This window comes from Rousettus aegyptiacus, unplaced genomic scaffold (genome assembly GCF_014176215.1).
Source record: "Rousettus aegyptiacus isolate mRouAeg1 unplaced genomic scaffold, mRouAeg1.p scaffold_m13_p_6, whole genome shotgun sequence".
Lineage (NCBI taxonomy): Eukaryota > Metazoa > Chordata > Mammalia > Chiroptera > Pteropodidae > Rousettus > Rousettus aegyptiacus.
In genome coordinates this window covers 17996277-18003816 of record NW_023416309.1, presented here as the reverse complement: position 1 = coordinate 18003816, position 7540 = coordinate 17996277, and the positions used below count along the sequence as shown (strand labels likewise).

The following is a 7540-nucleotide window of genomic DNA, read 5'->3' as shown; positions in this document are numbered from 1 at the left end:
TTTTTTCTTTTTATAAACTGAAAATTAAATGTTAAATGTAGGTATTCCGCCTTTGAAATGTTGCAAAGAAATTTTAGTCATAATAGTTCTCACTAAATATATATTAACTTCATAAAATTTTTTTCCTTTGTAGTCTTCCTTTCTCCTCAAAATAAAAATAAGAAAAACCCTCAGAATAGAATTTTTGGTTGAACTATTTTTAACCATAATCAATTCCCATTTCTGTCAAGCTTTTAAGCAGGTGAAGAGAACTCTTAAAAGGGAAAAAAGACGTTAATGAAGAGAAAGAGGATTCGAACGGCACTTTTGCCATCTTTCCACTCTTGGATGGACCAGAGAAGCTTCTGGAAGTAACATCGCAATGGCTGCCCAAGGAGAACCCCATGTACATTTCAAACTTGTATTGGTTGGTGACAGTGGTAACAAAAACTACATTCATGAAATATCATCTGACTGGTGGATTTGAAAAGTACATAGCTACCTTGGTTGTTAAGGTCCATCCACTTACATTTCATATCAACAGAAGACCATCAAAGCCAAGTGTGCCATTATCATGTTTGATGTAACTCGAGAGTTACAAGAAAGTGCCCAGCTGGCATTGAAATCTGGTATGAGTATGTGAAAATATCCCCATTGTGTTGTGTGGCAACAAAGTAGATATTAAGGACAGGAAAGTTAAGGCAAAATCAACTGTCTTCCACAAAAGAAGAATCTTCAGTACTATGTATGACATTTCTACCAAAAGTAACTACAATTTAGAAAATGCCTTCCTCTGGCTTGTTAGACAACTATTTGGAGACCCTAATTTGGAGTTTGTTGCCATACCTGCTCTTGTCCCACCAGAGGTTGTCACAGACCCAATTTTGGCAATACAACATGTGCATAATCTGGAGGTTAGTGAAACAACTGCGATCCCAGATAAGGATGATGACCTGTGAAAAAAGCTGGAGCCCAGCATCAGAAGTCTAGTTTTACACAACTGTCCTATGATGTCAGTGGTGCAGTGTGTTTGCCACTTCATTATATAGCTAAGCAGAACATATGGTTCTTTGGGATGCTGAAGGAGATAAATGATCTTCAGAGTGAATGTTGAAAAAAAAAAAAACCCTTCATTTTTTTGACCCTGTATATTTAGCTGCATTGGAACACAGTTGTTTCTTTATTGCATTTCAAATAGAAGACTGCTACAGTCACAGCACAACATTCAGCGGTGAGATCTTGTTACTGTCATTCCCATTCCTTTTTGTTTAGAATAAGAATAAAGTTGTATTTCAAATGATTTAAAAAGGAAGAGTTTTTCGGTGAATAGTAACATTATTCGACTGCACAGAAGAAAAGAATTTTTTAAAAGACGTCAAGATCAAGAAACCATTAATAAAGTAGTAAAATTAAATTATAGATTATCTCAGAGCACATGTAGAATCTAAAAACACAATAAAAAGACAATGTGTATTTCTTCTTGGTTAGTATCTATTGGAAAAGTGCAAAGTAAAGTTCATATATGATAAAATTTATGCCAAGAAATGTCCAGAATAATTCTGTTCGCATACAGAATTCATAGGGAAATTGGGACCACTGGTGTAGCTCTGCCAAATTAAGAACAAAGAGATAAAATGTCAAAAAGTAGCAATCACAAACTAGATAAAACTTACAATTCTCAAGTATTTCGCTATCCTTCCACAACTAAATTGACTTAGACACTCAGCGCCATAATTAAGAGACATAATATTTTTAACATCTTAAGAAAATGTACACACCTATCAAGTGAGGTCATCTAACATCCGGGCTTAACAAAGGGCAAGGATTTGCCTTCGTGTTAATAGAAAATATAACGTTATGAGAAAGGTGGTGAACTTTCCACGAACAGTTTTAGAAATTTAAACGAGGAAGAGGTCTTCCATTATTCTTCCCAAACCACCCATCATTAGAACCTGTTGCTGGTGAGGCACCACGTGCTGCGCGTAGGAAATGCGCACGTGTCCTGGAGTTAGTGGCGCCAGCCCTCAAGCAGCATGCCTCATAACGCGGATAAAACCACTAGCGCATTAGCTGCACTTAACAAAGGAAGGATTTAATGGTATTTAAAGGTAGAATGCAGACCTAACGCGCAGAGCTTGGTTCTCAAAACCACCTCCAAGGCTCTCCATCACTTGATAGGGCTGAGACCACACCTGGGTCCCGACTTCTTCCGGTAAAGCTCAGCAACGAAGGGATCATTGGGAGGAGAGAAGAGATGACTGCATGAGCAGAAACCCGGAAGAGGGGAGCCCACCAGCAAGAGACCGGACTCATGCCTCACTCCCTCCCGCGATTCCTCAAGAAACGCTTCTGAAGACGCATCCTCTCGCAGAAATTTTCAGCGCGCGAACCCGCAGCACTAAACCGGGCAGATCTTTGTTTCAGAGCTCTATGACCTAATGAAGAAATGGGTGGGCAAACAAGGTCGTGATTTTTGCAGCGTAGCGAAGGCAGGGGTTTCTAAAACCTTCAGCTTAAAGGAGTTTCTATCACTTGTTTGCGTGCACAGTTCCCCCACCTTGAGCTGTCAGCCTGGCCGCCTAGCTTGAGAAGGAAGCCCCGGGATATAGGCCCCGCCTATCGGTTGACCTGACGCGCCTGCGCGGGGTTATGAATACACTAAAGTGTCTCTGCCTACTTCCCTTCTTCGTAGCAGCGATGGCCGAGTGGTTAAGGCGTTGGACTTGAAATCCAATGGGGTCTCCCCGCGCAGGTTCGAACCCTGCTCGCTGCGAAGCGACAAGCCTTTACGGCCTTTTTTCTTATTCTTCCACTTCTTAAAGATTTCTATAATGATAACCTTTCCTGCTGTATTTCCCAAGCCTGCTGGCTAAACGGCGCACCTGCAGACATGCTGATTGTGCCAAAGAAAAGCCAATGCATTTCAGGGCTACAAACATGCTGTTTATACTAAGGGGAAAAGTTTTCATTTGTTCTGCACAGTAAGCTAACAATTTTAGAATATTGTTCCTCAATTTGAAGTGCAAGTTTGCAAAATAAAAATACAACGAATATAAATACTGGTAGAAGTGTGGGAGCTTAACAAGCTATCATCTCACTCAAACCGATGGCAAGGCTAATGCTACCTCTCCTCCAAGCCCAGAATTACTACCTCCCACGGTTCTTCCACCACATTCAAAGTGGTACGGAATGGGAGATAATAAAAACTTTTAAAAGTTCAGCTTCGAGAGCATAATAGATACATCCACAAAATGGAACACTATGCACATAGTCACTAAAATGATATTAATGACATGAGAAGTCCTTCCCAATTCATCGCTAAACGCAAAAAGTTGGACAGGTTGGAAAACAATGTATATTGTGATCACATATTTGTTAAACAATTCATTTATGTAATCATTTATGTGACAAGAATGGGAGAAAAATAGAGAATGAATGAGGGCTGGTAAGAAATAACCAAAATGATAGCAGTAGTTATTATCTCTGGGTGGTGAGATTCAGGGAGATTTTAATTTTCTTAACAGTTTTTTGCTTAGTTAGTTGTCTAACATTTGTATATCAACCCAGTATTTTTTAAATAATAAAAGAAAATGTGAGGTTAGTCTTTGAGACCCTGCACAAACCCTTTCTGCTCCTTTTAGCCCACTTTCACCTTTTCCCTCCAACCCCATGCTTTCCAGATGTTCTTAGGGGTTCCCTAACACTCCAAGGCTGGGGATAGCTTTCTGTGGTACCTGATGTAGATTCCACCCACAGATCCCGCATCACATTTGAGACTTAGCTGAACATAAACACTCACCACATCCACATCTTCAACCCATCCTCTCTGCCTAATCCCCACCTTTTCTGCCCCCATTCCAGTCACTTATAAGTTTAATTTCCTAGCTGGTCTGCTTTCCTTTTTCTGTCAGGGTCATATTGAGCTTCAAATGATTGAAAACCCAACTCTAGTGACTTAACCACATAGGAGTTTCTCTCAAATCTGGGAATAGGCAATTCTCAGATGGAACAGGGAACAGGGCTCTTTCCATCTTTCTGCTCTGCCATTTTGAAGCATAGGCTCATCCCCTGCTTGGTGTTTCATCATCCTAAAATGTTTGCGATACCTCCAGACCTCACATCTGTATTCAGTTAGTAAAGGGAGAGGTAAGAACCCTCCGTTCATATCTCATTTACTTAACTGTGTAACATGGCTACAAACAGCTATGAAGAATTCTAGGGAAGTAAGCATTTTTAGCTGGGTGTATTACTACCCACATTAAGTTGGAATTCCATTGGTATGGAAGATACATGAATGGCTCCTGAGCAAGCAACCAATTGTATCTGCCACACTTGCTACCGGGAAAGTCAAAACTTATAGGCATAAGACCTTCAAAACAAGTTCCCTGTCTGCTTTTCCAGCCTTTCTCCCCTTCTCTCCTGTTTGCTTTTGAGTTATTAGAAGGCCTCCCAGCACTGTATGCTGGCTCATGTTTGCATATGTTCACATACGATTATCTGAAATATCTTTCTCTTCCCTATATCCTTCTCCCATTACTAAGAGAAGAGGGCTGCCCATCATTTGAACTCCCTTCCTATTCAGGGCTCTCCTTATGAATCTGGGTGTGAGACTTCGATCCATTCCTTCTTCCCCCATCTCTATTATATAGAAGCTGAAAAAAGCCAGAGAGGCAGCATGTGACCTAAGCCCAGTCAATCAAATATGCGCACACACACACACACACACACACACACCGCCCCCCAATTTTCAGTCAGAGCTATTAATGCAAAGAATCAGGGAGTGTAAGGATCCATCCTGGTGATGAGCAGAGAGACTACAATAGTAGTCACAGAGAATGCTAAAGGCAGCAGTGCCAGGCTATAGTTGGAGACAGTTCTCCAGTAACGATGACAGTAGTGTCTACGCCAGACTGGTTTTGTGGCATCATTATGCCATGATTTTGGACTTTTCCTAGCCTAACAAAAGGGGTTTTGCAGGCTTCCTGGCAATTCTATGAATTATTTGATATGCTTCCAGTAAGTTTTATGACTACATCAGCCCCAGTCAAAAAAAAAATTTTTTTTGCTTCTGAATACCAGATATAGCTTCTCTCCTCACCCTACCATCACATGCTGAGAAGACTCATGTTCTTTCCTCAAATATCACCTCTGCATAAGCATTTTGCAATCCCCTAGGCTGACTTAGAAGCCCCTTTTTTATTCTGTTTCCTAGTATAGCAAGGATCGCACTGAACTATTTCTGCCAGTTTGCCTCTCTCTCTATTAAATGATAAATTCTCTGAATGTATCAAGGGATCATTTCTCTCATCTTTGTACCCCTGCCTGGCCAGAAAAGGTAACAATTTTGATGAAGGAATGTATAAATATGAGTCAGCACACAGATTCACACTCCAACCAAAAATGCCCAAAAAAAGGTAAGGGGGAAGGTCAACACGCCACCCTGATTTTGAAGGTCACTAACCTTGTCCTTAGTATGAGTTAATTTAATATACAGTATCATCTTCCTAGAATACTTTTAATTTAAAAAAGACAGAGAGCAACAGCCTCATAGTGTACCGCTCCTGCCCTTCCCCTTTCTTTCCCTTACCCTATTTTTTCCTTCTTTTTCTTCCATTCCCTTGTCTTCTAGCACTGAAAGAGCGTATTGAACCAAGAGTCAAGTATGTGCAGACCTTCTTCTCTGAATGTCACACCCCATCCCTGTCTCCCTGAAGGTGGTTCACTGTCACCCTGGCTTCTGTGTAAATCGGTTATCAGCCCACCCCATGGTGAGCCAAGGAAAATCCACAGAAGATTTTAGAGGGGAGATGTGGAAGAAGTTCTGCAATATACTCCTCAGAGGACACTACTTCAACTCCTCTTTCCACCTTTCTCTTCTCCAGAGCCTCCGCGGCCCCTCACCTTCCTATGCACCTCCTGAAGCCTGATTTTGCCAACCCAACTTCACATGGTGCATCATCTTGACAATTTTGCTTCAACTCCAACTTTTTCACTCTTTTATGGTACATAACAATTCAGCCTTGTCCCTGTGCATTGGCATCGGTGCGCCCAGCAATCAAAGAGCTCCCCTTAGAAGGCAGAGGAGGTTATAAATATGATATCAAAGTCTCCTTCCCCCTAAATATTTCTCCATCTACTTCTATTAATAGAATATAAACTCTGCAATGTCTCAGAGTTCAAAAGTTTTAAATGTTAATAGATCGACATGAACTTTTTGCAAAATGTAATCAGCTGATCTGCAAGCAAATGCTGAACTCATAATCATTTCTTCCCTTTTAAATCCAGGTCCTACTGCATGTTCTTCATCCAAATTTGTGGCATCTTCAGCCATAAAGCAGGACACACCCATTTTAATTATCCTGATGCTTTCTATCCCTCAGTCCATTTCCTATCCAACCCAAATGCCACTAAGTTTACCTCTAAATATGCTCAGAATCCACTTTGTTCCAAATTTCTACCACTACCACCCAGTCTAAACCAACATCACCTCCCATTTAGACTACTTCTCGACCTCCAGTCTCCCCCATCCACTCTTCCTCCCCTTCAATCAGTTGTTCATAAAATAAAAGTTTCTTTAGAAAGGACATTTGACCTCATTCCCCTCCTCCTGAAAAGCCTTCTGGGGATTCCCATGTACTCTTACAATAAAGACAAAAATCCCTAGCATGACCCCATGGCTCCCCATGATCCCGTCGGGTTTCTCCCACTCATTCTCTGGCCAGATATACTCTCCTTCCTTTTAGTTTCTTGAAGAGGCCAAACTCTTACCACCTTAGAAGTTTTATACATGTTAAAATGTCATCTTCCCCATTTAATTGGTTGGGTCCCCTTCTTATGTGATTTCATACCATTTTGCCCTTTTTCTGCACAACAGTTATACTATGTGATACATTAGTGAAAATATTTGCTTAATTTCTCCATGTGTGTAAATGTGTAGTGTGTGTGTGTTTAACCAAAGAATCCTCTTATCTGCTACTTAGCGGGCCCTAAGTAAATAATAATGTTGAATGAATTTTGTGGTTGGGAAGGTCAGAGAGCAAGAGGTCTCAGAATACCTAAGGGGGAGGGAGGTAGCATATCCAATGAGAGAGGGTAGACTCTGTTTTCCCTCAGCTTTGGAGGATGAATGAAAATTGTGCCTGAAGAGACAGTTCCCTGACTACATAGATTAGCAGGAACATTGCAGCTGAAACACCTGATACATTGCAGCTCTATTCAATATGACTTATGAAGCTGTTATTTCGTTTTAACACGCTGTGTTCATTGTAAAGGAATTTCATTCCCAGAGGTTTCATTAATGGAGGCATTGTTGTACAGGGAGGCAGTGGGACAAAGAATTGAGACATAGGGCTGGCCAAGGACATGTGTAAAGTGTTCCAAGACCCTCTAGCCTCGACAAGCCCCCTGTGCCCACCTCTGGAGGCCTTGCTCCCCTGTGTGCCCATGTCCCCAAAAACATCTGGTCTTAGGCCCTCTCTACATGCTAAAGTGCAAACAACTAATAATGACACCTAAGTCTTAGCCCTAGCAGGGGTTAGAGAGACAGAAGCTCTGACACTGA

The 7540-nt window shown here is 41.3% G+C and overlaps 1 non-coding gene and 1 pseudogene across 1 annotated transcript; both read left to right on the top strand.

Annotated features, from left to right (window-relative positions):
* Nucleotides 1–361: 361 nt before the first annotated feature.
* On the top strand, nucleotides 362–938 carry LOC107502514 (annotated as a pseudogene).
* Nucleotides 939–2670: 1732 nt separating this feature from the next.
* On the top strand, nucleotides 2671–2752 carry TRNAS-UGA. Its single transcript has one exon. It is a non-coding gene; the product is annotated as a tRNA-Ser (tRNA).
* Nucleotides 2753–7540: the final 4788 nt, after the last annotated feature.